The 27,822-nt window shown below is 44.4% G+C and overlaps 1 protein-coding gene across 4 annotated transcripts in view; it reads right to left on the bottom strand.

The window, feature by feature from the left end:
* LOC123519788 (ecdysone-induced protein 74EF-like) overlaps positions 1-27,822 on the bottom strand; it is a 382,075-nt gene extending 354,253 nt beyond the window's left edge. The window contains exons 1-2 of one of the 4 annotated variants that reach the window (XM_045281306.1): positions 27,233-27,822; positions 23,880-23,881 (exon numbers count right to left, since the gene is read on the bottom strand). The gene's annotated coding sequence lies outside the window, so the exon portion shown is untranslated. The remainder of the gene's footprint in view (positions 1-23,879; positions 23,882-27,232) is intronic. The other 3 variants (XM_045281301.1, XM_045281294.1, XM_045281297.1) reach the window with 3 other exon arrangements.

The raw sequence follows: 27,822 nt of genomic DNA, 5'->3' as shown, positions 1-27,822 counted from the left end.
GAAGCGGCAGTGTTTGGCAGGAATTTTGCTCCCTGTGTTGTTGTTGTATTTAACTTCGTGCTGTGGCCTGTGTGTGTGTGTGTGTGTGTGTGTGTGTGTGTGTGTGTGTGTGTGTGTGTGTGTGTGTGTGTGTGTGTGTGTGTGTGTGTGTGTGTGTGTGTAGTTTTCTCTATTTTTTAATCTTATCGAAACTTTTTTCCTGCAAGTGAACGAAAATGTGCAATAGTTTTCGTTTTTCACCAAAAAGAAACCAAAAAGAGTAATTTAGCCACGGGGAATTGAGAGAGAGAGAGAGAGAGAGAGAGAGAGAGAGAGAGAGAGAGAGAGAGAGAGAGAGAGAGTAATCGCGGACATCAAGCACAACTACGTACGTACGTTCGTCCCTCTGCTGTCTGACTGTACGTGAACATGAGCGTGTGGTTACGGACGTGACGAGCCGTGTACGTGATTGTGTGCGTGTGAGGAGAGTGTGTGTGTGTGTGTGTGTGTGTGTGTGTGTGTGTGTGTGAGAGAGAGAGAGAGAGAGAGAGAGAGAGAGAGAGAGAGAGAGAGAGAGAGAGCACCACCTCGCCTCCGCTCCGCTAGCTACACTTTCCCTCTCTTTCCAGTAATTTGCTTCACACTCGGGAGGATGAGACACGAGGGAGAGAGGGAGAGGGAAAGAAAGAGGGAGAGGGAGGTGTTCCTAGCTCCTCCCACTCCCCCTCCTCTCCCTCTCCCTTCCCTCTCAGTGGACGGGAAAGTTGGCACCCACACACGCATGGTCTTCGTCACGTCACTTTCCCTACTTTCTGCAAAATTAATCTCACTTTCAGGATGGCCGCTGTGTGATTCTTCGTCTGTCTCTCTCTCTCTCTCTCTCGGTACACGCTATTCATCTACTACTACTACTACTACTATTACTACTACTACTACTACTACTACTACTACTACTGACAAAAATAATAATAGTAACAACAATAATAATAATAATAATAATAATAATAATAATAATAATAATAATAATAATAATAATATCAGTGGTAACGACAAAGCTTACATCTCAGCAAACAAAGGTAAGATAAAATTCACATTGCAGTATATAATCGGTTTATCAGTTTCTTCAATCTTAACAAAAGAGAGACAAGAAAAAGAAGAGATAGCTCAGGAATTGAGATTTAAACCCGAAGGAAAATACAGAAGCAAAGGAATGAGAAGAAATAAATTAGGAAAAAACAAGAGAGATGGAAAAAAATAGAAAGAAAGAAATTAGGAAGACACACGAGAGACAGATGGAAAAAATAAAAGAAAGAAACGAAAGAGTGACAGAAAACACACACACACACACACACACACACACACACACACACACACACACACACACACACACACACACAATAAAAGAACAAAAAAAATATAAATCAATTTTCAAAACATTTATCTCTTACCACTACATTTTTCCCCCTCCCTGTGTCATAAAGTTGAAAGGAAAGTTAATTATACAAGTGGCAGGTAATGTTAACACCTGTCGGTCCTGTCACCCCTGCTTCCACCAGTCCCCCTCCCTTCTCCATTGCCCCAAGGAACTACCAACCTGCCCCTCGGCCCCCGCTGCGCCCCCAACACTGAGCGAGGCAGGTGTCAGCGAGGCCATTAGCTACTCTCATGATGCCACCACGCCCAGGTCTATTAATTCTCTGTTGATGTTGATGTGCTGCCGTTCACTGCCATTATGATCGTTAGCTCCTTCGTGTGATGTGATGCCTCTTGGTGTTCCTGTGTTGTATATATCATTGTAATGGTGGTGGTGGGGGTGGTGGTGGTGGGGGTGGGGATGGGGATGGGGGTGGGGGTGGTAGTGGTAGTGGTAGTAGTAGTAGTAGTATTGGTGGTGGTAGCAATGTAGTGGTAGTAGTAGTAGTAGTAGTAGTAGTAGTAGTAGTCATTAATATTATATACTACTGTTATCACGTGTTCTCTAGTACTATCCCACTATTACCTCTAAAACGTCCAATACACCTCAGTGAACACGTACTAATAAAAAAAAAAAAAAAGAAAAGAAAAGTCAGAAACATAAACAAACACAAAAAATAAGCACAACCCCCATCAATTAGTACTTTGTGGCAGGTGCTTCACGGTACTGTCAATGTGTGTGTGTGTGTGTGTGTGTGTGTGTGTGTGTGTGTGTGTGTGTGTGTGTGTGTGTGTGTGTGTGTGTGTGTGTGTGTGTGTGTGTACCCGGTCACTGCTGTACTGTGGTGGTGTCGCCGTAATGCCCCACGTGTTTGCCTCGCTGGAAATATGTTTACCGAGACCAGCCTGGCGGTATGCGAGGGAACGAAGACTCATTAGCCCCACCTGGAGTCCCCACCTGGCCGTCTTTCCCTCACGTGTAAGAGAACTGTGCACATGTGTGTCATTTTGTACGAGGGAGAGGGAATGGGAGAGGAAGCGAGCGTTCATTTGGAGTTCATTCTTGGTGTGGTCTTTCTTCTTTTGAAAAACACACACTCATCCACTTTTCATGTAATAAGCATAAGTAATAAAGCATGATAAAGTGAGAGAGTGAAATGGAGAGAGGGGGAAGAAAAGATAAAGAGATACAAGATCACTAAGCAACCCAAAGCTACATACTCATACTTAAACTGTTCATCTTTTTATTAAACTATTTCCAAACTTCGTGGAATCCTATTGTTACTGAGCGTTGAACGAAAAGATACGAACTGTACCGGATGAGTAGCTTTAAACCATTTTTAAGACTTTGATAAGAGAAAAATGTTCATCCTACACTAAATACAATTCTCTAATGGTATCTGAAATATAATACACTAATGTCGCGGTCCGAAATAATTAACATATTCCTGGTTACTGCATACCTCTGCATATCACAGCGATGGCTCTCTCTCTCTCTCTCTCTCTCTCTCTCTCACTTACAAGTAATTCAATTTGTCCTCATAATGCACTTGTCTTTAATTTTCCCTCGTGAGTTTTTCTTACAATTTTAACTTCCACCTTCAGTTCTTCCTGAGGCGAGGCGGCGCGTGACGGGAATGCATGCAGGCCTGTGCTTGTAAATAGAGGCGTGGCGGGGAGGCGGTGGAGCAATATACAGGCAGTCCAGGCAGGGTGTGTGTTGTGCATGCCGTGCGCAAAACATGTCTTCCACCACTCGAAAGAAGCAAAGGACCGTCCTTGATGCATTATCAGATTAATGCCGCGACACGTCCTGATAAGCGGCTCAGAGCACTCCCTGCCCGCTGAGTCCTTGCCGGAGTAACCCAAGGAAACGTATGCTTCAATATTTCGCCACAGTTTTGGTTATAGTTAGGTTTGATTTAGTACTAGGTTAGGCCACGTTAGGATAAGATAAGCTTGGTTAGATTAAGATATATTGCTGGGACTTTTCAACGATATTTTCATGACCCTGGTGATAGTTAGAATATGTTAGGTAAAGGTAGAGGTATTTTTGGTGGTTTTCTCATGATTCTAATGATGGTTAAGTTAGTCAAGTTAGGTTAGATTACGTTGCGTTACGTTAGATTACGCTATTGGTATTTTCAAGGAGGTTTTCATAACAATAGTAACAATTAAGTTATGATTATTCACGACAAACTTAGTTATTGAGATTTTCGGAAGTTTTCATGATTTTACCAATTCTTTAACATCAACTGGAAAAACAACGATGACAACACGAATCTCTTCAACCTTTCATAACAGTACTTGATGGAGAACAAAGCCCTTATGAACACCAACCAAGACAGAACTAGCATCGCACACCTGTTTTTGCCGCAAGAGTGTGCCAGGTGAGTCTTGGTAAATCACCCTCTCATACCTGTCCATTTAGCGCGGTTCCCTGGGGTTTAATTCGACAAATCCACACGTAGATGAGCAAGACGCAGATTTGAATACCAGGAAGTAGTTTTTGTGATTATATGCGAGGGAATAATTACGTTCTTTGCATTAGTAATTACTGATCTCAAACGCTTGTGTAAATGAGGCAACTTCCTGGAATCGTATTACCTGTGTTACTTTATCATGACGAAATTTATCCTTTTATTCTTTTCTTTTTATTACTAAGATAAACAAAACTATTACTACGGTTATTGCTGCTATAACTAATGATATAACTACTACTACTACTACTATTATTACTACTACTACTACTACTACTACTACTACTATTTCTTGTTCCCTTATCTTACCACAAAAAAAATGCTATTAGTACCACCACCACAACCACCACCACTACTATTACTACTACTATTACGTACTACTATTCCTTCCTTCATCTAGCCAAACACGACAAAAACGAAGCCACCAGCACGACTACTACTATTACTATCACCATCACCACTACTACCACCACAAGTACTACTCGTCCCATGTTTTCTTTCTTTTTTTCCCTGCTTCGGGTAACTTATTATTTTCCCTCTCCTGTTTTCTCCCCGGCCTTCCCGCAGGTTCCCGCGTCACTTTCCTGCCATGTTTGTTGACACAGCGTCACCCAATATGGCCGCCGCACCCCCCCCCTCCTCCCACCTTTCCGATGTCCTCTTAATAGTTCTGTCCCGAATTTCTTCTTCTTTACTTTTCTTGTACTTTCACGTTTTCCCAGTTTATTTTTTTTTTATTCGTGTGGAAATTGAAAATGAAAAAACTAGTACCACAGATAGTCATGAGTTAATAGTTTCCTCAATATAACCTGGTTTATTCTTTTTTTTTTTTTCCTTTTTTTTCTCATGTATTTTTTTTTTACGTGTTCTTAAATTTGTTGTTCTTTTCGTGTTAAGTAAATAAAAAAAAAACACATATGTGATTTTTAGTTCACATATAACAACACACACACACACACACACACACACACACACACACACACACACACACACACACACACACACACCAATTCCCTTTTTTCAGGTTTATCCTATTTTTTCCCTCTTCTTATTAGAAGTTTTGTGCAATTAAGTGCCTATGATTTTTCTTTCTTTTTTCAACATTTTATTTTTATTTTTCTGTCCAATAACTGTCCTCTCTCTCTCTCTCTCTCTCTCTCTCTCTCTCTCTCTCTCTTCTGCACACCTGACTCAATAAGGACTTCACTTCATCCCGGCATCAGGTAAAGGTAATTTGGCTGGGCGCGGGGGGTGGAGAGAGAGAGAGAGAGAGAGAGAGAGAGAGAGAGAGAGAGAGAGAGAGAGAGAGAGAGAGAGAGAGAGAGAGAGAGAGAGAGAGAGAGAGAGAGAGAGAGAGAGAGTGACGTGACACTCAGTGTAGTGAAGTGAAACGAATAGTGCTCCATTTACATGCTGACCATCTTGTATATTATCTATTTTTAAGTCTTGTAAATATTGTAGAGAAATAGATTGTAGTACCCTTAGAATAGGTAGCACACGACAGTGCGCCTTTGGGTACATGTTCTTTGTATAAAGTTATGTTTAAATAAAAAAAGAAGAGAGAGAGAGAGAGAGAGAGAGAGAGAGAGAGAGAGAGAGAGAGAGAGAGAGAGAGAGAGAGAGAGAGAGAGAGAGAGAGAGAGAGAGAGAGAGAGAGAGAGAATTGGACTGAGGTGACATGAGGAGAGGAGAGAGAGAGAGAGAGAGAGAGAGAGAGAGAGAGAGAGAGAGAGAGAGAGAGAGAGAGAGAGAGAGAGAGAGAGAGAGAGAGAGAGAGAGAGAGAGAGAGAGAGAGAGAGAGAGAGAGAGAGAGAGAGAGAGAGAGAGAGAGAGAGAGAGAGAGAGAGAGAGAGAGAGAGAGGCAGGCAGGCAGGCAGGCAGCAGCACACAGGGGTCGACGCCCCCCGCCAGCCGAGTCTCGTGCGGGAGCTTAAAGTCGCACTGCCCGGGCGCCCCACGTGACTCACTCCAGCAGGAAGAGGAAGGGAGGACGGGAAGAGGAGGAGGACGGGAAGAGGAGGAGGAGGAGGAGGGAGGCAAGGAAAGGGAGGCCTGCTACGGGAGAGGGTTACGAGAGATAGGAAGGAGGAGAGGGAAGGGAAGGGAAGGGAAGGGAAGGGAAGGGAAGGGAAGGGTGGATGGAAGGGTGGACAGTCATGGGAAGGATGGGAAGGAAGGGTAGAGAGAAAAAGGAAAGATAAAAGATGGAATAGAAGAAGCAACGTGGAAGATGAGGAGAAAGGGAAGCGAGGGAAAGAGAGCAAAGAAAGAGAAAGAAGAGAAGTGGAGAATTATGGAGAAAGGTGAATATTAAAGAAAATGGAATAAAGGAGAAGAGTAAGGAAATAAAATAAATGAAGCAGAGAGAGAGAGAGAGAGAGAGAGAGAGAGAGAGAGAGAGAGAGAGAGAGAGAGAGAGAGAGAGAGAGAGAGAGAACAAACACAAAAAATAACCAAACATAACAAGGAATAGAATGAGAGGAGAGAAGAAGAAGAGCAAGAGGAGGAGAAAGACAAGAAAGAAGAACAACAAGAGAACGAGGAAGAAGAAGAAGAAGAAGAAGAGGAAGAGGAGGAGGAGGAGGAGGAGGAGGAAGAAGATAACAACAACAGAAATTTAAGACAGAGACAGTGAGAAAGAAGGAAAAAATAGAAAGACAAAAAATGAAAAAAAGAAACCTAGGAACACTAAAAATGCATGTTGCGGGAAGCAGAGACGAGACGCGGGGATGTACAACAAACACCAGCCCCGCAATACTCATGAGCCGGGACGCGGAGGAAAACAAAAAGAGGGGCAGAAAAAAAAAGAAAAGAAAAAAAATACAGAACAGGAAAAATAAAGATACAAAGATGGATAGATGGATAGATAAAAGGAGAGAGAGAGAGAGAGAGAGAGAGCAAACGAACCCTGAAAAACGTAAACATATTAATAGCAGAAAGGAATCAGAAACACACGTACAACTCGAATAGAGACACTAACACTAAAAGGAAGAGGAAGGAGAGAGAGAGAGGCAGAGGGAGAGGGAAAGAGAGAGGGAAGCGTGACGGGTGACTCAGGTACGAGGAGAGGTTGGGAGAGAGAGAGAGAGAGAGAAAGAAAGAAGGAGAGGGACACGAGGTCACTGGGAAAATAACAACAACAAGCTGTAATTAACATTCCCAAGGGAGACGCCTATGCTAGACCAGACCAGCCCAGCCCAACCCAGCCCAGACCAGCTCAGACCTTGCCGCCAATGAAACACCCTTCCTTCCTTCCTTCTCTTTCTTTCCCTTGCCGCCCTTACACACAAAACGGGACACGAAAAAAAAGAAGAAAAAGAAGAAAGTATTAAAAAAACTAAATTGTGCATATCCCTTCAAAAATGACAACGTTGGGTTTTCTCGGTGGTTTGGTCCTGTGTTTTTCTTCCAGCGCACATTTTCTCCCCGACCACGAGCGCTACTTACTATTGCTCGGTCCGCTATGTATCTACTTAGCTTGGGGAGGTGCTGGTTGGGTGCTGCGTGTTGCGTGTGTCTTGTCTGTGTGTGTGTGTGTGGTGAAGGTCGCTCGCCTCGCCTGTTCCTGTGTCTCATCTCCTTGTGCTAAGTGGTGTGGTTTAACTATGTGGGGTGGTGTGTGGTGAAGTTGTGTGGGTTGTGTGGTGTGTTACGTTACGTTGTATTGTGTTGCTTTGAAGTGTGGATAAGTGGAATAAGTGGATTTGTGTGGTGTGTTGTGTTGAGTTGTAGTGGTAGTAGTAGTAGTGATAGTGGTGGTAGTGGTGGTGGTGGTAGTGGTAGTAGTAGTAGTAGTAGTAGTAGTAGTAGTAGTAGTAGTAGTAGTAGTAGTTGCGTTGCGTTGCGTTGCGTTGCGTTGTGGTGTGGTGTGGTGTTGTACTGGTGTGTGTTGTGCTGTAATGTGGTATGATGTAACCTGGGAATACCTTGGGATGTTGTATCATAGAGTTCTATCTGGTCTGGTGTGGTGTGGTATGGTGTGGTGTGGTGCGGAATGAAGGCGGACCTGCCACACGGACAGCGGTGGTCAAGGCGGGTAGTATATTTATAGGGCACAGAAGCAGCTGGTCCTGGCACGCTGTCTGCTGGCGACTACTGACGGCACCAGACCAGCTACTGATTGTGTCTGTACTCCCTCCCTCATCCTCAACCAATACCCCTCACTACTCCCTCCTTCGTTATACCCCTCTCACTCCCCACTCACCACTCCACTCACTGGCCACGATTCCCTTACTTTCAAAAGACTTTCGTTGGATAGTTGGAGTGGCACGGGTTGTTTTTTTTAAGAGAGTTTTTACTACATGAGTGACAGATTAACAAGATTTCTACATTATCGACAGGAAAAAAAAGAACACTGGGAATCCGGCTAATCATTTTAGTGGCTTAAGATGACAGAGGTGAGTTAGCCAAGTTAGTTGAGCGTAGAGGGATTTAGATTATCGTCTCAGTGAAACCCATACAACAACGCGAGACTCAAAGAAGGCGTAAGGTAGAAAAGGAGAGCAGCCCAATCCCAGCAACCTCACGCCGGCATGCCTTAATACAACCCTGGCTGGGGAGGGGGAAGGTTGAGGGGTTTGTACAGTACTGAACGTAATGACACGGAAGACACACAGGGAACGCGACGAACCCAGACATCCAACATTCAGTCACGGAGTACGGAGAGAGAGAGAGAGAGAGAGAGAGAGAGAGAGAGAGAGAGAGAGAGAGAGAGAGTGGGTGGGAGACAATGATTCGTCCCCCTTCTGTATTCTCTCTCTCTCTCTCTCTCTCTCTCTCTCTGTCTTCCCCTCCGCATGTTGACACTAGAGCCACAGTTTTTTCTCTCTCTCTCTCTCTCTCTCTCTCTCTCTCTCTCTCTCTCTCTTCTTAGTCCTTGCTCTGTATTTTGTGATGCGTGGTGGTGGTGGTGGTGGTGGTGGTGATAGTGGTGGTGGTGGTGGTGGTGGTGGTGGTGGTGGTGGTGGTGGTGGTGGTGGTGATAGTGGTGGTGGTGGTGGTGGTGATGGTGGTGGTGGTGCTTCTTCAAAAAGGCAGACGAAGGAAGGTCACTACACCGTTCTGTCCTACTGGTGCTTTACATGTTCCACCCCCCATCCCGCTCTCTCTCTCTCTCTCTCTCTCTCTCTCTCTCTCTCTCTCTCTCTCTCTCTCTCTCTCTCCAGTAATTTTCTCATAGATTTGTTTGTCTAGTTTCGTGATGTTTTTGTTTATGTGTTTATGTAATTAATAGCAGTAGTAGTGGTGGTGGTGGTGGTGGTGGTGGTGGTGGTGGTGGTGGTGGTGGTGGTGGTGGTGGTGGTGGTGGTAGTAGTAGTAGTAGTAGTAGTAGTAGTAGTAGTAGTAGTAGTTGTTGTTGTTGTTGTTGTTGTTGTTGTTGTTGTTGTTGTTGTTGTTGTTGTTGCTGTTGTTGTTCTAGTAATAGCAATGGTGGTCGTAGTGTTGGTCGTTGTGGTGTGGGGATGGTAGTAGTAGTAGTAGTAGTAGTAGTAGTAGTAGTAGTAGTAGCGTTGGTTTATTAAGTATATATTACATACAAGTAACACCAAATACTCATACACTCCACCATAAGATTCATCACATCGACGGAAAAAAATGTAATATACTTTTAAAGGGAAAAAAAAAAAACCATCACTTAATATAGCCATGAGGGGAGAGCCGCCAAGAGAGGCTGAGGGGAGAGAGGCGGGGCGGGGCGGGGAAGGACGAGAGTGAGAGGGGAGAGGAAAGAACATAAGAGGGACATGGATAGAAAGGATGGGGGACGATGGTTCATGTGGAAGAAGAAGAAGAAGAAGAAGAAGAAGAAGAAGAGGAAGAAGAAGATGGTGGTGATGATGATAATGATGATGATAAAAAGGAAGATGATGATGATGATGATGATGATGATGATTAAGAGGAAAATGATAATGGTGAACGTAATGAAGGAGAAGAAGAAAAGATGCTGCTGCTGCTGATGATGATGATAATAATAATAATAATAATGGCGAATATAAAACAATAATAAATAGAAGAACAAAACCGGAAGAAGATGAACAACAACAACAACAACAACAACAACAACAACAACAAGAATAGAAATGAGGAAAAGGAGATAAAAAAACAACACAAGGATGGTTCTGATGGAGGTGAGGAAAGGAAGAGAGGAAGAGAGGAAGAGAGGAAAAGAGGGAACCATGAGACACGAATTACAAAACGTAGATCAGAAATAGATACAAGAAAGAAAAAGAAAATAAAAAAAATAAAAATGAGAAGAAAAGACCATGATAGGAGTAAGGAGAAAGCAGCAGGAAAATATATACAAAAATGAGCAAGGAAAAGGGAGAGAAAATTACAGCGAAAGAGGATGGAAGACGAGGAGGAGGAGGAGGAGGAGGAGGAGGAGGCAAACTGTGATGTACGGAGTGAAGGAAGATAAGGAACGAAGAGAGAGAGAGAGAGAGAGAGAGAGAGAGAGAGAGAGAGAGAGAGAGAGAGAGAGAGAGAGAGAGAGAGAGAGAGAGAGAGAGAGAGAGAGATCAGCCATTACCATCATATAAAACTTTTTCATAAGATCACAACATAAAACTATGAAAAGAATTAGTAAAAATGAAAATAAAAAAAAAGGCACACATGAAATAGCTCTAAATTTATGCAACATCTCCTTCCCCACAAAAAAAAAGCTCTCGTTTTCCTATAAAATCTAAAACTGAACCTTCTTAACTTAACTTTCTCTTCCTCAAAAGATAAACTCTCTAATATCTTCCCTTTTTAAACCCCATCGTAAATCTAAACCTTAACTCCACCACCCCACTAGAAAACATTTTAATAACAACCCCATCCCACACCAAAACACAACTCCCTTCTCTCTACCCACATAAAAGGCAACATCACTTACAACCTCTCAACCAGACTAGAAAACAATTTTACAACAATCCCAGCCCACACCACAAACACAACTCCCTTCTCTCTTCCCCCACCCCCCAAAAACAAAAGGCAGCATTACTTACAACCTCTCCACTCCAAACACACACAAAAAAATAACAAGCTCAAACATACAACCCACCCAAAATATCTTCCACACATACCCACAGGTCCCACATCCTAGCACTGGCCAGCCGCTCCCTCCTCTCCCTCCCCATTCATCTTCCACGTCCCTCCGCGCACCCATAATGCATCTGTGCGCGCATGTCGGCAGAAATGGATAAAATATGATGCAAAATTCTCTCCCTGGGAATTATTGCTTCATGGGACTGAATCAGGAAATTTACCACATGAAGGGAACGAGAAATTTATGAGGAGGAGGAAAACCACGGCCACGCCACGAGAAGAAAGCAGGAAAAACACAAGAGGGGCAGGGGGGTAGGAAAGGGGAGAGCTCGGGGAAAGGAAGGCATCGTGACGCGAGGACAGTAGGAAAATATAGAAAAAAAAAAAATAAAGGGGACATGTGAAGAAGGAATAAGTCTGCTACCTAAGAATGAGGAAAAAAATACGGGAGCGAGAATTATGAAAAAAAAAGAGTAAGAAAGATGGAAAGCTGAAAAAAAAAGAAAAAAACTTGGAAATGTAAACCAGAGTCCGTAGAGCAAATGAACATGACATCATATTAGACTAGGAATGAGAGAGAGAGAGAGAGAGAGAGAGAGAGAGAGAGAGAGAGAGAGAGAGAGAGAGAGAGAGAGAGAGAGAGAGAGAAACACGAAAGAAAGATCTGGTATAAAAGAAACATGCAACACTGGAACACTAAGAGCACGATGCGACAGACAGACAGACAGACAGACGGACAAGATGAAGCAGAGACTCACGAGAACAGATCCAGTCACGGCATGGTACGAAAGTTGATCACAAGTCAACTCCCAATTTGTTTTGTGTTTTCCTTTAATACTAAGCTCTCTGATACTCCGGAAATCATATCAGGGGTTACAAAACTGCTTCATTCGTTTCTCACTTTGCTTTGCGTCTTCTTTTTTGTCCTTATCTAATATTACTTAACTGTTGTGATACTGTGAAAAAGTTCGGGTATTAGTTTACACTTTTCGTTACAGTTTAGGAGGACCTTCAATATTGTGAAAATCTGTTACATAGTCGCACGTGTTTCAAGGATTACATTTAAAAGGAGTAATTTTTGACGATCTCTTTTTGACTCTGAAAACAAACACCTCAGTGGGATTTTTTTCCCAGTCATAGTTAAATCACCCTTGGTCAATGGCCCTCCTCCATGAGAGAGAGAGAGAGAGAGAGAGAGAGAGAGAGAGAGAGAGAGAGAGAGAGAGAGAGAGAGAGAGAGAGAGAGAGAATTCTAAGACTGACAGCAAACACAAAATGAAGAAGTGTGTGTAGGATTCTTATAAATACTGCATGTGTTAGTCTCACGCGGTTTAGGAGAATGTGAGGAGATCGGAGGAGTTGTGATTAGGGTAAAGCGATGAGGACAAAGGAGGTGAATGCGGGTTGCGTGGTATCACAAGCTGAACCAGAAGAGCAAAGCACGAGGCAGCCACGCCTGAGCCAGTGCGAAGCGGACTGGTCAGGATCGAGTCTTCCTGGTCAGCTGTAAGAGTTTTCTGCTTACCTTTTCACTGCAAGCCAATCTTTCGGTTCACATAATCATCTACATCCTCTTAGACAATGAATTTTTGTGCTTGCAAGTGAAAGAAATTTCTAGCCTTGAAAAGATGGGAATTGGTCTGATATATTTTTTTTTCAAGCAATAATTTCTTTATATTGCGTTATACGTTAACATCAAACGACTCTAGCAGTAAAAGAGTTAATCCTCTGAGCATCACACTGCTAATTTTTAGTGACACTTGAATTTGTGTTAATCAGTGTTTCATAAGACTTACAGCCTCAGAACTGGCAAAATTAATCATTTATTCCCTCTATTTTTTTTTTTTTTAATGTATAATCAACTTTTACACTGTTTTACACACTAACATGAAATGACGATAGCAGTTCAGAAGATTCAATACGTATCATTGACATTTTTTACCTCAATACTTTGCAAATGTTGTGTAATTGGTTTCGAGAAAGCCATACTCATTCTTTCTTGCTCACTACTCTCTGTGGTTCATGCGTTAAGTGAAGGCGACTATACCCTGCGCATCGTCGGCATTTCTGGTGACACTGCTTTATACCTATAGTGTTACTGCACATACCATAGTCAAACTCATTCTGTCTAGCTCACTACCCACTGTCGCTGTTACCAGATGATGTGTGCGAGGCTTAACACATAACGACTACAGTAAGAGAGTTAATTTCTTTTACGTATCCTATTCTCATTTTTTGGTCATGCTGCTTTAGAAATGTCGCGTTATTGGGTACAGGAACACCAAAATGCTTCTTTTTCCTTTACCCGCAGAGGTTCATGCCGTATAACTTACGAATATTCATTGCTCTGTGCTTCAAAGCGCACGGCATTGCTTTTCCCAACGTGAAAGACCTCAGCCACTTATCGGACCACTGAAGGATCCTCTCTAAATCCCACAGGATGCCCTCACAGTCCTCAGCGGTGAGTGCTCTTCCTACCCACACCGACGTATCGCTCGCAAACAACTGAGTGAGCTGAGAGGCGATCAAAGGAGTGATTCAGTTATATTTGTAAGGTCATTGGCGTATATTGTGAGTACGGGGCGAGCAGGGCCTTTATATAGCGGCGAGACTTCAGGGAGCCATCAGTGACAAGGGGCCATTCTGAAGTTAAGCCCTTCAGTCAGCGATCCCAGGGCCGTCCACCTCTCTGATTCACTTGCTCAGCCTTATTCCGCGCCAAACTGAGCACAGTAAGATTTACACAGACATTACAGAAGAAATGTACCGGATTGGGAAAATATACAAGAGCTTATTGGAGAACCGTGCTGGTGAACTGAAATAATCGCACTGCTACATATTTACTATAAATGATATACTACCTGAAGGAGAAGACAAATACGTACACTACCCACTAACATGCAACCCATATACTTTAATATTTCCCACGAATCACACCTGAATAAAAAAAAAAAATAAAATAAGAGTAAAAAACAGGAGCATGCGATTAACGCCTGAAAAAAAAAAAAAACTACCAACACGCATTAAGAAACCTACCAGTCGCTTCGGAAACATTGCCGCACTAAGGATCCCTGTCTCTCTCTCTCTCTAGCCATGCAAAACCAAAGAAAACATAAACCACACACGCGCACATATCCACGGAACACGACTAGACTACACAAACATTACATTAATCCATGCAAGCTAATTACATCCACCAGGTAATTCATAAACGCATTACCTGGCCACTTCCTGGATCACGAAGAGACGAATTATGACCTTTATCAATAACTGACACGCCCTCGCCGCCCAATTCGCATCACGCTACAGAATACACGAAACACGAAAGAATCCCGGGAGAGAGAAAAGGAATAGAAAAAAAAAAAAAAATAGAGAAAAAGTCTATTACAAAAGGGAGCACTGCAGGGAGACACGTTTCCAAGCATCACCCTGCAATATAGTAAGCCCCGTGTCTGTGCCTCTGTGCTGGCCCTCCCCTGCCTGCTCACTACGCCTATGCACGTCAGCGGCATGCAGGTCCTGAAGGGGTCGCGGGTAAGGAAGATGTCACCGCGGTATCATAAAATTTTGAATAAACGCGACATCTTACGACAGAGAGAGAGAGAGAGAGAGAGAGTGTGTGTGTGTGTGTGTGTGTGTGTGTGCCAAGGCTGTCGTGATACGCTTCTAATGAAATGAGAATTATTGAAACCCAACCTCTTCTAAGGACGAGGCGGGCAAGGGCAGCGTGTAACCTACAGCCAGCCAACTCAAGGAAATGAAGGAGAAGAAGGAAAAACAGAAAGAAAATATAAATAAAAAGAGACAAGGGGAAAGAAAGAGGAAAAGCAACAGGACAAGAAAAGAGAAAGAAAAAAAGCATGTCGTGATAGAGAGGTAAAAAGGAACAAAGTGAAAAGAGGTAAGTGGGGAAAAAGGAAAAAGAATGTGAAAAAAAGGAAAAAGTAAGAAAGGGATGATGAGGTGATAAATAATGACGAAAGAAGAAGGAGGAGAAGGAGGAGGAGGAGGAGGAGGAGGAGAAGGAGAAGGAGAAGGAGAAGGAGATGGAGAAGGAGGAGGAGGAGGAGGAGGAGGAGGACAGTGCTGCCAACGAGAAGACAGGCTGAAAACTTGCTAAGAGTGAGAAAAATTGAAATGCCAAGAAGAGGAATAACAACGTGAAAGGCTGGAAAGAAGAAGAAGAAGAAGAAGAAGAAGAAGAAGAAGAAGAAGAAGAAGAAGAAGAAGAAGAAGAAGAAGAAGAAGAAGAAGAAGAAGAAGAAGAAGAAGAAGAAGAAGAAGAAGAAAAAGAAGAAGAAAAAGAAAAAAAAGAAGAAAAAGAAGAGGAAAGCAGAATGAAGGAAAGATGAATAAAAACATAAACAATAACAACTAGAATATAAAAAATGAACAACAACAACAACAACAACAACAACAACAACAACACCATATTTGCCTCTGTGATTCCCTTTCCTTCCCATTCAATGATTTCCTACCTCTTCCTCTTCCTCTTCCTCTTCTTCTTCTTCCTCTCCCTTCCTCATGCCTCACCTTCACCCACCACCCTTTCTTCCCTCCCATTACTCGTCCATTCACTTACATTTCATTCACTCCAGCCCTCCTCCTCCTCCTCCTCCTCCTCCTCGTCCTGGTCTTCCGTTCCTCCCTACCCGCCACGGTTCACCTCCCAGTCGAGCGGTGCAAGGGCGTGACGCGGGGAAAGGAAGAAGAAGAAGAAGAAGAGGAGGAGGAGGAGGAGGAGGAGGAGAACGAGGAGGAGGAGGAGAAGGAGAAGGAGGAGGAGAAGGAGAACGAGAAGGAGGAGGAGGAGGAGGAGGAGGAGGAGGAGGAGGAGGAGGAGGAGGAGGAGGAGGAGGAGGAGGAGGAGGAGGAGGAGGGCAGAAAAGGAATGGAAGGAAAGGAAGCACGGAAGGAGACGCGAATGCAATGAAGGGAATATAAAAGATTGGAAGGAAGGGGGAAAGCAGAGAGAGAGAGAGAGAGAGAGAGAGAGAGAGAGAGAGAGAGAGAGAGAGAGAGAGAGAGAGAGGTGGAGTGAGTCAAGCCGCGACCGCCACCTGCCTTCCACCTGCCCACCCACCACACACCTGACCTGCGAACCATCGCCACGCCAGGGTGTGTGTCGCGGCGCCACGCCCCTCCAAACACACACACACACACACACACACACACACACACACACACACACACACACACACACACACACACACACACGACCACCAGAGTTTTCTCCTTTTTTTTTAATTTCTTTCTATTTCACATACTGGTAATTCCCCATTTCTTTCTTTTAATCGTTATTTTTCATTATTTCCTTTTTGTTCTCTTTCACCTTGACGTCTCGGCGTTGACCGTTAGAACGAACGAGGTCGCTCAATGACGTCACTTCGCTCTCTTACGTTACACACACACACACACACACACACACACACACACACACACACACACACACACACACCATAACCTTGAGATCTTGGCACACCACACAACACCACAACGCCATCGGAACACCACTCGTACAGCACCACAACACGACCCGGATCAAATGTCTGGGTTAATTCCGGAATACAATTTGTGGAGCTTTTTCTGATTTCCATTCTTTTTCATTTCTTCCCCTCCAAATTGTGTCTATTTCTTATTTTATCTTGTTTTATCTATTCATTTGTGTGTGTGTGTGTGTGTGTGTGTGTGTGTGTGTGTGTGTGTGTGTGTGTGTGTGTGTGTGTGCAAATTTTAATCAACATTATCTGATTTTGTTTTCTTGTCTCGAATAATTATTTTTGTCTCACTTTTGTTCAGCCTCTCTCTCTCTCTCTCTCTCTCTCTCTCTCTCTCTCTCTCTCTCTCTCCCTGTATCTTTCACTCACTCTCATTATAGATTATTTTTACCAAGCACTCCTCACGCCTTCATCATTTCCCTTCCCCCTTTTCCTTTCATGCCTTTTCTCCTCTTCCTGCTTTTACTTCCTTATTTTCTCCTCCTACTCCTATTCCTCCTCCTGTGCCTGCTCCTGCTCCTCCCTCGTGCCCCCTCCCAGCCAGGGTCACGGCTAATACCTGTCTATTATAGCTCGATCAGGCTCACCAACCCTACAGTGTTTACAGAGCCACGCCTGCCAACCACGCGGCCTCCCCGTCTCACGCCGTCTGCCAACCTTGTCGAGAGTAAAGTTTACTAACCCCCATAGAATAGTGTGCTCTGTTATATATATTTCTCTCTCTCTCTCTCTCTCTCTCTCTCTCTCTCTCTCTCTCTCTCTCTGATGGGTGGTGTAGTTTTTCATTATCATTATTTCTACTACTACTACTACTACTACTACTACTACTACTGTGACTATTACTATTACTGTTACTACTACTACGACTATGACTGCTACTACTACTACTACTACTACTACTACTGTGACTATTGCTACTACTATTGCTACTACTACTGCTACTACTATACTATTACTACTACTACTACTACTACTACTACTACTACTACTACTATTACTACTGCTGGAGGTGCTGGTGCTGTTGCTGCTGCGATAATAATAATACAAAGCAGAGGAGGAGGAAGAAAGAAAAGGCCGAGGTAACGAAACAAGAGAACGAGAAAAAAATAAAGATGAAAAAATATGTATACATCTAAATAGAAACGAGGAAGAGAAGCTGCACAATAATAATAACAGTAAGAAGAAGAGCAAGATAAATAATATGAATAGAACAACAAGAGAAAATAAAGTAGTAAAGAAGGTGAGAAGAGAAATGCAATAAACTTAAAGAGGATAGAAGACCAGAAAAAAAAAAGAAATTGGAAGAGGAAGGAAAATAAAACTAAAAATAGTGAAATAATGAATGAAGAAAAAAAAAAAAACATTTGAGGAAAAATATAAACCAGGAAGAAGAATAAGATCAATTAAACGAGGAAAGCAGGTAAACAAAGTCAAGGGAAGGAAAGAAAGGAGGAAGGATGAATAGAGAAATAATAAAAAAAAAAAAAAATCAAAACTTATCAAACTTACTTGCTAACAATTCAATTACGAAGAATAAAAAAAAAACGAGAAATAAATAAATAAAGAAAAAAAATGATAATCTTTACCATAAGAGAAGAAAGTTTAACACACACACACACACACACACACACACACACACACACACACACACACACACACACACACACACCTATTTACCTGTATCCAGTCACCATCCACTCCCCACACCTTGCCAGTGATAAGATAAGACCCTCTTCACTCTTTTCTCCTTTCCTCACTTGCCTATTCTCTGTAAAACCCCGCTATCAGACCTCTCTCTCTCTCTCTCTCTCTCTCTCTCTCTCTCTCTCTCTCTCTCTCTCTCTCTCTCTCTCTTTCTCTACTTTGATTACCTATCGGAAAAAAAATAATCCCATACTGTTACACTTACCAGGCTTACAGGAAAGAGAGAGAGAGAGAGAGAGAGAGAGAGAGAGAGAGAGAGAGAGAGAGAGAGAGAGAGAGAGAGAGAACGCACGTGTCATAAAATGTTGTACAAGATATTTTTTCTAGTTCAGTTTTCTTTTTCCTTTTTTTCTTATTTGCAAATCTGTCATCTTGTTTGTTTGTTTTTCAAGTGTGTGTTTGTGTGTGTGTGTGTGTGTGTGTGTGTGTGTGTGTGTGTGTGTGTGTGTGTGTGTGTGTGTGTGTGTGTGTGTGTGTGTGTGTGTGTGTTTTCTGCTAATGATTGATACACTCACTCACTCATACACTCACCCACACCCTCTCTCTCTCTCTCTCTCTCTCTCTGCTAACTACAAATAATCAATACACAACAAAACCAACACGAAAGGACACTCGTTAAATGTCACGCGGGTTCACCCCTGACTGACCTCACCCTGGGACGCTGCTCAAAGGTCAGCCAAGGTCAAGAGGTCAAAGATTTTCCTATGACCACCATCACCAATACCGCCAATAATAATAATAATAATAATAATAATAATAATAATAATAATAATAATAATAATAATAATAATAATAATAATAATAATAATGAAAATAAAATAATAATAATAAAATAATAATAATAATAATAATAATAATAATAATAATAATAATAATAATAATAATAATAATAATAATAGTAATAAATGACGTGGGATTAGTTAGGATTAAAGTAATCAGCAGAGATACAAATATGAAATGAGAAGCGGCCAGCGAATCCAGAACTGTGTGTGTGTGTGTGTGTGTGTGTGTGTGTGTGTGTGTGTGTGTGTGTGTGTGTGTGTGTGTGTGTGTGTGTGTGTGTGTGTGTGTGTGTGTGTGTGTGTGTGTGTGTGTGTGTGAGGTATTATGAGGTCAAGATCCTGTGTCCGGATGGATGGAGAAGGTCACGGAAGGTCATCTATAAACACACACACACACACACACACACACACACACACAGTTGAACAAATATAAGAAACAAGTAATTCTTTCAACATCCAAATAAGTTTCAACGTATACCTTCCATTTACTCAAATAAAACTCTCTCTCTCTCTCTCTCTCTCTCTCTCTCTCTCTCTCTCTCTCTCTCTCTCTCTCTCTCTCTCTCTCTCTCTCTCTCTCTCTCTCTCTCTCTCTCGTTGCTTCCACTCCATAGTCACAAATTTCAAGGTAGAGTAGCAAGGGTACTTCCATTTTGATTTCTCTCGATTAAAGAAAGAAAAATATATTAAGTAAAAAAGGTCACGAAAAGGTCACACTCATTCAACTGTTGACCAGACCTGACCTATTGTATCAAGCGAGATGAGTACAGTGCCTGGAAAAAGAATGATCTCTCTCTCTCTCTCTCTCTCTCTCTCTCTCTCTCTCTCTCTCTCTTATAGTTATCCTCACCACCACCACCACTTCCTTCTCCACATCTTCCCTCTTCACCACATCATGTCTTACACTCACCATTACTTCACTGTATGTTATGACTCACCACACCGTCATCATCACGGTAGGAATTCACTGTCATCTACTTTATATTACGTTACATCACACACACACACACACACACACACACACACACACACACACACACACACACACACACACTGCACCAATCTTCAAACAACCACATCACGCCACCACATCACAAGACACGATACTTCTCTTCCACCACCACCACCATCACCAACACTACGACCTACTCCACCCCATCCACCACCACCACCACCACCACCACCACCACAATTACCATCACCATCTCCCCTATCATCATCATTACCAGATTCATTACACACACTTCACCGCACATATTATCACTCTCACCACCACCATCACCATCAATATCATCACCAGTACCGCCACTTTCACTACACTGCATATACATACATTTAGAAGTACATCATTGCTCTCACTAACACACACACACACACACACACACACACACACACACACACACATGCCATCAAGCAGTCATGACTCATAGATCAATAGCTGGCGTGTAGGGAGGGGAGAGAGAGAGAGAGAGAGAGAGAGAGAGAGAGAGAGAGAGAGAGAGAGAGAGAGAGGAGGAGGAGGAGGAGGAGGAGGAGGAGGAGGAGGAGGAGGAGTTACGCCGGAGTCTTCAGGGTCAGGCGGCTCATGCACAAGGTCACAGCTCCTCCCTCTCCCCTCATCCCTCTCCCCTCTCCCTCTCTCCATCTCCCTCTCCCCCACCACAGGCACGTGCGAGTCCTCCCCTTGTTACTCCCCTCCCATTACTGCGCCCCCTCCTTCCCTCTCTCTCTCTCTCTCTCTCTCTCTGGAACAGGTGCTTGGACGAAGGCGGAAGTGAGAGGAGTCAAGTAGGAAGACCTTTACTCTCCCTCCGCCAGCAGGTAAGGGTGACGCTATACGCACGATTCGCATACACGCATGCACAAGGTGGAGTCCGTGGTTCGTTCATTATCAGTCATTCTAGGGAACATGCTCTCTCTCTCTCTCTCTCTCTCTCTCTCTCTCTCTCTCTCTCTCTTCATATACGCATAGGGACATAATACCTTTACATACACAACTTATGACTTGATGGAACATAAATCACCTTTCTGACAGTTGTGTGTACCTTAATTACAAACTACAGGCAGAAGTAAACACTAGGTGACACACACACACACACACACACACACACACACACACACATCTGTCTGGGTTTGGGTGTCCCGACCATTAGCGGCTGTAAGCATTTCCTGGAAAGCTACTAAGTTGTTGCTAGGACGATTATGCGCAGGCAAGACAGAAGAGGCAGTGCGCAGATTGCAAGGGCGACGCACACACACACACACACACACACACACACACACACACACACACACACACACACACACAGTATTTCGTCTCTTACTTTAATCTCACTGGTAAAAAAAAAAATCTTGGCGTTTTGATGAAGGAAAGTGAACCTGCCATGGAGAAACTGAAGTGTGTGTGTGTGTGTGTGTGTGTGTGTGTGTATTCTAGAATGTTGTGCAAGATTTTTTTTCTCCAATTTTCTTTCTCTTTTTATCTATATACATTCTCAAATCTGTCACTTTTTTTTTCTAATTGAGATGTATGTATGTGCGTGTTTTTTGGTCCAATAATTAATACTCTCTCTCTCTCTCTCTCTCTCTCTCTCTCTCTCTCTCTCTCTATGAGGCGGGACACTGGCGCATGGGACCTGTTTCTTTTCGGGCCGCTGAGTTCTCTAGTGCCACTGCTCCAAAGAACTACTAGTGGTCCACGTCCCGCCCTTGTCCCATCACACACACACACACACACACACACACACACACACACACACACACACACACACACACACACACACACACACACTCTCTCTCTCTCTCTCTCTCATAATTCGAGTATGTATGTATGTATGTATGTGTGTATGTATGTATGTGTGTATGTATGTAGGTGTGTGTATGTGTGTATGAATATACGGATCAGTAAAGGAATGGCGGCAGGTGTTGTGTTGTACTGATAACACGTACGTGTGTGTGTGTGTGTGTGTGTGTGTGTGTGTGTGTGTGTGTGCAATAAACCCAAACCCGCTACTTGCAAGACCAAAATATTGAGCTGCGATTGAGGAGGAGGAGGAGGAGGAGGAGGAGGAGGAGGAGGAGAAAGAGCACGGAGCTGGACGAGGATAGAATGATGGAAGGAAGGAAGAGAGGAAGGAAGGAAGAGAGAGAGAGAGAGAGAGAGAGAGAGAGAGAGAGAGAGAGAGAGAGAGAGAGGATGAGAGTGGAAGGAAGAGTCAGAGAAGAGAGAGTGAGAGAGAAGGGGAGGGGTGTGGTTTGGCCCTTACAGCAGCAGCAGCAGCAGCAGGAGCAGCAGCAGCAGCAGCAGCAGCAGAGCAGGAGGAGCACATAGCTTCTTCCTTCCCTCTCCTCCCCCCTCCCTCTTCCCTCTCCTCTCCCCTCTCACACCCTAGGGTCGATCACACTCCCTGGGGCGACTTGACGACTAACGTATATCACCCCGTCCCCTTCTCTCCCAATCCCATTCTCCCCAATCCCCGCCCCAGCCCCCTTTCCTCTCCCCCCTCCCCCCTCCCCACGATCTTTACCTACCCCAATCACAGTGCATTGCTTTCCATCTCCCTCTCGTTCCCTCTCTTCCTCAACCTCATCACGTCCTCTTACCTTGTCTCCTCTCCTTCTCCCTCCTCCTCCCTCTCTCTCTCTCTCTCTCTCTCTCTCTCTCTCTCTCTCTCTCTCTCTCTCTCTCCTTCTCCCCTCTCCCCACGTCTCACGCATTCCTGACGTGCCCGAAGGTGTGATGATTCCGCTCAGTGACTGGCCAGTGCCCTCTCTCTCTCTCTCTCTCTCTCTCTCTCTCTCTCTCTCCCTAGATAGATAGATAGATAGATAGATAGATAGATAGATAGATAGATAGACAGACAGATAGACAGATAGATAGACAGATACAAGGGGAAGGGGAGAAGGGAGGAGATGAGAAGGGAAGGGATAAATGGCATGACAATTTGAGGTGGTGATTGTGGTGTTGGTGGAGGAGGAGGAGGAGGAGGAGGAGGAGGAGGAGGAGGAGGAGGAGGAGGAGGAGGAGGTGATGATGGTGATGGTGGTGGTGTAGGTAAGTTTATGGCAGTGGTGGTTTGTGTGATGATGGTGGAGGGAAGAGGAGGAGGAAAACTGTCATCACTCTCCTTCTTCTCCTCCTATCTCGTCTTTCTTCTCTTTTCTTACTCCTCGTCACCGACACACACACACACACACACACACACACACACACACACACACACACACACACAGTAGAGAGGAAGCCATTTCATTGAGTCTCAGTTATTTAAGTAATCCACGAGACCATTAATATACAAACCATCACTCAGCCAGTCAGCCAGTCAGTCAGCCATGCCATCTTTCCCCCACTTAGTCAGTCAGTCAGGCAGTCACCCAGGTGGTCAAAGCGGTTGATCACTCAGTCAATTATGAAAACAATATTCATGTTTGTTCTCCAGTTAAGTCAGTGATCAGTCAGTCAGTCAGTCAGTCAGTAAGTCAGTCAGTCAGTCAGTCAGCCAGTTACTCAGCCAGCCAATCAGTCAGTTAGCCATCCACCCATCCAGCCAGTCAATTAATCAATACCAAAGCATGAAAGTAGGGAGGCAAGTACACCGGTATATCTCTCTGCCAGTTGAGTCAGTCAGTGAGTCAATCAAGCAATCAGTCATTCGGTCAGTCGTGCGTCTGCCTGTCTGTCACTTAACTTGATGTCTAACTAGGGACTTTAATTCACTTGCACCGCACGCCACTCGCTTCCTGCAGAGTCCAAACCTTTGCATTGCCTTCCCTTGCCTTCCCTTGCCTTCCCTTGCCTTCCCTTGCCTTGCCTTGCCTTGCCTTGCCTTACCTTGCCTTGCTTTACCTTGCCTTGCTTTACCTTGCCTTGCCTTACCTTACCTTGCTTTCCCTTTCCTTCCCTAGCCTTGCCTTTCCTTGTGTAGTCTCCCTGTGAGTGCTCCCTTCACCACCATCACCACCACAATAACAATATCACAAGCACCGCCACCAACATCTGTACGACCACCATCAACAACACCTGTACCACCAAGAAGGAAAACAACATGAACAACAATAACAATAACAACAACACCTACAATAAAAAAAAAAATTTATGTATGTTTATATAACTATTGCGAGTATAAGCTCTTAGTTTAACATAAGATAATAATAATAATAATAATAATAATTACACATACACGTGTAATGAAGTAAGGATTCATACATTGAAGAAAGGAGGGAAAAAAAGAGGAAAAAGAGAAAATAAAGAAAACAGACACACACACACAAAGAGAACCAACAAGGAAAACAGCTAGAAGAGAAAGTAGGAAAAAATGAGTAAAGATGGAATGAACAAGTAAAGAGACGGAAAACAAAATAAGAGAAAAAAAACAGCAAATAAAAGAATAAATGAAGGAAATGATAAAGACGAATGAAGAAGAGATAAAGAAAGATAACCACATACACACACACACACACACACACACACACACACACACACACACACACACACACACACACACTGGTGCTTGGTAGGGCAGCGTGTTCCCCTGAAGGCCACGGGCGAAGGCTTCCTGCTTATCAAACCCACACGCTCTGATCTTACCGTGCATGTACGTACCCAACCCACCTCTTCCCCTCCCCTCCTGCCTGCTTGCTCACCCTTCCTTACCCTACCTGTCGTCCCTGCTTCTTCACTTACCTATCTTTCTGCCATTCTTTGTCTTTTCTTACTCATCTATCTTCCCTTCCTTACTTTTCTTTCTTCCATTTCCGCATTGTTTTCTTACCTTCTTTCTTTCTCATACATTTCCTTTTCCTTATTATTTTTTTTTATCTATCCTTCCTCCCTTTTTTTTCCTTAATTTCTTCATTACCTATCATTCTTCTTGTCTTTTCTTACTGTTTCCTTTACTTATTCTTCCTCTCTTCCTTTTTGTCCGTTTTCCTTATTCTTTTCTTAAACTATTCTCTTTCCGATCTTCGCGTCCATGTTTTTCCCTTATTCCTTTCCTAACTTATTGTGTGTTCTTGTCTCCCTCACTCTGACTCCTCTCACCTATCTCTCTTTTTTGCTCTTTCCGTATTCTTTCCCTATATGATTCTCTCACTCTTTTTTTTGCATGATTTCCTTATTCTCTCCATAAACCATTCTCCTTCCCTTTTTTTCCGATATGTTTTGTTTATTCTTTCTCTAACTTATGACATTTCCTTATTTCTTTCTTTTCTCCTTCACTTCCTTATTATTTCTTTCACCCTTTCTTTCTTCCTAACTTTTTCCTTAACCTATCAATTATCGCTTCTTCTCTAATGTAATGCAATTATCCAATCAGTTACAGCTAATCCGCTCTTGAAATTTGCTTCCAATCACCAATTTTCTTAAACGCAACTAAAATCCCAATGTGCCCCCACCAATCACCCTAATCTTTCTCTAAAACACTCCTAATCACCAGAACTTTTACTTCAAACCTTACAACACAAACGAATATGTTCCTACAATCGCTACAGTCAACTCAAAGCTATACCACAAACCTCTCTCTAGCCCTCCAATCTTTTCCGCCAGCCTCACCCTCTCCCCCTACACCACCTCCCTCCCTCTCTCAGTGAACCCTTACTAACCTGTCATCCAATCACTCCCCCCTCCTAATCTTCCTTCCCTGGGAGTGAGCCACCGGAACGCCGCAGTCCCCGCCACAGCAACGTTCCTGGAGACTCACTGAGGTCCACGTTCTATAACACTCCTACGCCGCACCTCCACCGCTTTCAAAACAAAGTAGTTGAAGCGACGCGTGTTTTTGAGGGTCATTTTATGGTTTTCGTGACAGATCGACAACATTTCAACTTAATCAGGAGAATGATCACTCTTGAGAACCAGGCTGATAATCTCTGTGGCCTTGGAAGTAGTCGAGCTGAGAGACCAACGCGTTTCTGAGTAAGGCTTCCAGTCATTTGCGAGGCGCCGGCCGTGCCACCAACGTTCGAAACAATACAGGAAGCCCCCGAGAGGTATGCAGGCAGGGATCGCTTGCAAGTTTATTCCTCCGCATGCACGAAGTCGATAAACCTGTGCAGGTAGTGAGGCGTACTAGGGGGGGAGGAGGAGGAGGAGGAGGAGGAGGAGGAGGAGGAGGAGGAGGAGGAGGAGGAGGAGGTGGTGCTGGTTGCAGTGGTGGTGGTGATGATGGTGGTAATGCGTGGATGGGATAAGGTGGATTGAAGTAGGCATAGATGTGGAAGGATGGTCAGTCAGTAGGACCTATGCACATTACTTACAGGAAATCTATAAACGGGTTGTGTAAGTGGATGTGGAGGAGAAAGACGTGGTGGTGGCGGTGGTGGTGTGCTGATGGTGTGAGGTAATGCAGGGATAGGATGGAGTGAGGTAGGGGTGAGTATGGAAGTATGGTCAGTCAGTAGAATCTATACACAAATAAACATGAACAGGGGGAACGAAACAGCAACAAATATCGATCAAAGAGTCTGTTTCCTTCAGCTGACTATCCCACAGAGCTTTACTACCAGTGTGCGAGGAAAAGGATGGAGCTGGAAGAAAAAGAGGAGCAATAGCTAAAAGACAAGCAAGTGAATGAACCACTAGGGGGCGAGGGAGAGCATGAGACAACCTTGGAAGTCTCCCCACACTGAGGGCGCGGCTGGCGACATCAATGAGGCAGGAGGGAGTCCCGCGGCGTGCAGGGGAGGGGAAGCAAAGTGTTGGTGGTGGTGGTGGTGGTGATGGTGGTGGGCTTGTGGTTCCCTCCTAACCCTACACACCAGGGCGACACTGAGCACCTCGCTGACTTTATGACACCAGACGGCAATTCGCTAAAAGGTGACATTAATTAAGCACCTGACAGCACACGGACAGCTGACGTGACGACCAGGTGAAGGCTGTGCCGCATTCACAGGTGCCACGGTGCTCCTTGTTTGCCTGTGGGAACCCGGCACTGCAGCGTCGGCCTGATGACACGTGTGTGTTGCATCACGGAAGAAGGAAGAAACCCCTGACGGGAAGAGGTAGGAGGGCGGGGGCTGAGGTGGAGCGGGATGGGGAGGGACGCAAAGGGGTGTTGTCACAAGCATGGCGTGGACACAGGGACACATTTGCATGCCCGACCCAGAAGGGACACGATCCTCTAATGTTTAAAACACTCACACACACACACACACACACACACACACACACACACACACACACCTGGACCACGCCTCCTCGCCAGGCTCGTCCTCGCCCTAACACGCCTCCCTCGACACGCCACACCGCAAGGTCTCCTGGCGGCGCCTGCAGGAGCAAGGCGTCCTGGCGTCACCCTCACGGAGGCACCTGCAAGGGTCAATGACTCAAGGGGCACGGGACGTCGCTTACCTTTAAGTAGAGTCTCCCTTCGTAAGGTTAGAGTCCACCAGCGTCACGGTTATCCAGTGTGGCGGGGCCGCGGCACTCGACACTCACTGCACACTTGTTATTTCGCCAAAATGTGTATTGAATTTCACCGATATAACCCTCGGGCGGCACTGGCTAATTCAAAAAAGGTATCCGACTTCAGCGCGGAACACAGCGAGCTGCCGCGTACGTCCGGTCGCCTACCGACCCAACATTCACTTAGACCTGCTCAGGGAATTCCTACATGAGGCGCCCGCTCGTCTCAGTGATGTCACAGATCCATTACGTCACACCTGACGAGCTCACGACATACACCGCCAAAAACCCACGCGACTGCTGGCTGTTTATTGTGTTTGACTTCACGAACACAGTCCTCAGAGTGTCACACGTGCACCTTCTCAACAAGAGCCACTAAAAGTACGTGTAAGATTCACAAATCGGGAAAGTGACAATATGCCGGCACATGGCAACACTAGCCGCCTTACCGTATAAGGCGCGGTGGGCGGGGCTTGCGTGCGAGTGTTTTCTCATCTCAGTCATTCACCCCGCTGCGGCAGTCGGGAGTCAGGCCC

Source organism: Portunus trituberculatus, chromosome 46 (genome assembly GCF_017591435.1).
Source record: "Portunus trituberculatus isolate SZX2019 chromosome 46, ASM1759143v1, whole genome shotgun sequence".
Lineage (NCBI taxonomy): Eukaryota > Metazoa > Arthropoda > Malacostraca > Decapoda > Portunidae > Portunus > Portunus trituberculatus.
Note: the sequence above shows the minus strand (reverse complement) of the source record. Positions and strands in the feature narration are given on the sequence as shown.